Source organism: Cebus imitator, unplaced genomic scaffold (assembly GCF_001604975.1).
Source record: "Cebus imitator isolate Cc_AM_T3 unplaced genomic scaffold, Cebus_imitator-1.0 Scaffold117, whole genome shotgun sequence".
Classification (NCBI taxonomy): Eukaryota; Metazoa; Chordata; class Mammalia; order Primates; family Cebidae; genus Cebus; species Cebus imitator.
In genome coordinates this window covers 4,913,484-4,916,224 of record NW_016107432.1, presented here as the reverse complement: position 1 = coordinate 4,916,224, position 2,741 = coordinate 4,913,484, and the positions used below count along the sequence as shown (strand labels likewise).

The 2,741-nt window shown below is 56.7% G+C and overlaps 1 protein-coding gene across 3 annotated transcripts in view; it reads left to right on the top strand.

Annotated features, from left to right (window-relative positions):
• Positions 1-2,741, top strand: part of TRMT44 (tRNA methyltransferase 44 homolog) — a 37,052-nt gene that overhangs the window by 28,128 nt on the left and 6,183 nt on the right. The gene's annotated exons all lie outside the window — the stretch shown is intronic.

Sequence of the window (2,741 nt, the reverse complement as noted above, 5' to 3'; positions counted from 1 at the left end):
TGGGGGAGGGAAGCCGTCCACCACCTTAGGGACACCTGGAATGGGGGAGGGAAGCCGTCCACCACCTTAGAGACAGCTGGAATGAGGGAGGGAAGCTGTCTACTACCTTAGGGGCCAGCACGCTCCCAGGCTTGAGGGCAGGAACCTACTTCTTCATAACAGAGTGAAATGGTGTTGCCCTGTGATTACACACGCTTTACCATTGATGGTGAATAGGCTCTCTTCAAGCACATTCTTTAACATTTTCCCAATAGCTCCTATAAATATAAAGGACTTTGTTATCCCGGGGAGGAAGGCTGAGGCCAGGCCAGGGAGTGACGGAGTTTGGACCCGTAATTAACTTATAAAACATGCAGGTTTAGGGGCTGGGACTACTCATTTTCAATCTACAATTATCCAAAGAGAAAACAGGTTACTGAGTGCAAGAAAAATGCACTGTTCCCTTGAGTATGTGGCCAGATTTGGAGATGTTGTAATTGGATAATTTATTTCCCTTTGAAATCCCCAAAACAAAAAGTCATAAAGGAGAAAATTCCATCAGTTGCCCTCCTGGGGTGAGTGGTATATTGAAATGAACCGAGTTCAGAGAGCCTGGCTGTAAGGACCTCGCCTCCTTCCGGGCAGGGAGGCTGCGTGGCCACCAGAGGGCGGTGTGGGGCTGGAGCCAGAGTCTGGCTCCTCTCGCCGTTTTGGGAGCTGGAGAAGATCAGGGAGCCCCGTCCCCTCCAGGCCCTTTCCCCGCCCAGCTGCCCTGGCCCCTCCTGGCTGGACTCCTGCCTGGCTGCCCGTTTGAGGGAACCCTTCCTCTCCAGGCCTTGCTTTCCCCACCTGGGAGTGTTGGGGCAAAATCATGCTGGTTTCCTTCTTTATCCTTCATCCTCTTGCACCTTGTGTACATGGGCCGGACTGGGTCATCGGGCACAGACGCCCCTCCAGAAATCACTGGAGCCTGGTGGCGCCTGGTCCGCAGAGCCTCTAGCCACCTGGTGAGAGTGGGCCTGGCTCAGTGGCTGATGGGGCCGAGTAGCTGCTTGCAAACCAAACTTGTCTGAGTCTGAGGCTTGTTAGGGGCACTCCATGTGGCCCTGCTGTGAGAAGGGAGGACCTGTGCCCTTGGCCTCTCAGCCCACGGCTCCCTCCCACCCACAGGTGGCCTTCAGGGCCTTTGGTGGCCCCCCACCCAACCTGCCCTCTGCATGTCTGTGCCTATGGGCCGTGTGCGGGTCTGTCTCCAGGACCTCACCCATCCTAGCTCAACGTCTGCCCCTGTGGGATATTGCTGAGAAACGGGGTGGAAGGGGTCTGCAGGACCTCACCCATCCTAGCTCGGCCTCTGCTCCTGTGGGATATTGCTGAGAAACGGGGTGGAAGGGGTCTCCAGGACCTCACCCATCCTAGCTCGGCCTCTGCTCCTGTGGGATATTGCTGAGAAACGGGGTGGAAGGGGTCTCCAGGACCTCACCCATCCTAGCTCGGCCTCTGCCCCTGTGGGATGTTGCTGAGAAACGGGGTGGAAGTGGCTCTGCCCTCAAGAGGCTCCAAATCCTGCCTTGCTAGGAGTCAAGACTGCACATGTCAAAGGATGAGTAACCAAGAGGTCAGACGTGCCAGGCCCGGAGGCCCCCACAGCTGCACCCGTGGCTGCAAGTGTGAGAGTCCCTATTATGGAGTCCGTGGTGGCCCAGAGCTGGGGGAACAGAAGGCTGACTAGAGCACCCTGACTCCTCAGAATGGATTTTAGGCAGCCGAGAGGTGGACTCAGAGGTTGACCGCGCTGGGATAGGCAGGATTCTCGCAGCAGCTGCGACAGTGGCTGCTCCCACTGGGGTCCTTGGCCAGCGCTGTGGTGCCCTGATCTGTGGGGGGCTGATAGGCTCAGCTGTGTGCAGGCAAGCACCATCTCCTCTGCCCCCTGCAGTTTGGGAGGGTGCGGGTTAGACGTGAGGTGCAGCGCCTGGCAGGCAGGAAGTTCCTGGCAAATACAGGCGGGCAAACCAGCCTTCATTCATATCCAATTTGATGTTTTGGTAATAATTGACCTCATTGTCACTAGGTTTTCTGATTAGAGCATTTTGAAATACATGCAGGCTCTCAAAGCAGAAATTCTAAATGGGAAAGACCATCACTGTGGTGTCTGCGATTTCCTTTTTTTTTTCTTTTTTTTTTTAAAGACGGGGTTTCACCATGTTGGTCAGGCTGGTCTTGAACTCCCAACCTCAGGTGATCCACCCACCTTGGCCTCCAAAGTGCTTGGATTACAGGCGTGAGCCACCGCGCCCGGCCTGCGATTTCCTTTTCTTATCGCCTAGCATGGCCTTGCTGGCTGCTGGCTGGTCTAGAGCCATCGTGCCAGGCCTGCCACAGTCTTAGAGCAGCCACTGGGAAGGCCCCGGCCCCAGGCTTGCCAGCTTGGCCTTCCTGCTTTAGTCTGAGAAACGCTGGCTCCAAGCAGCCATTCCCTTTTGTGGGTCACCAGTGAAAAGAGCTCAGGGTGACCACCCAGAGCAGGCAGCATCACCTGATGCCTGGCCCTGTGTGGGCATGGGGCATGTGGGGCTGTACCCTGTCAGGCTGCGCCACCTCAGCTGAGTGGAGACACCTCGGCCCTCACACTTTGGCTGGGGTGTGGTGTGGGTCAGGTGTGGTGTGGGTCACGTGTGGTGTGGGTCAAGTGTGGTGGGGGGTAGGTGTGGTGTGGGTCACGTGTGGTGTGGGTCAGGTGTGGTGGGGGGGTAGGTGTG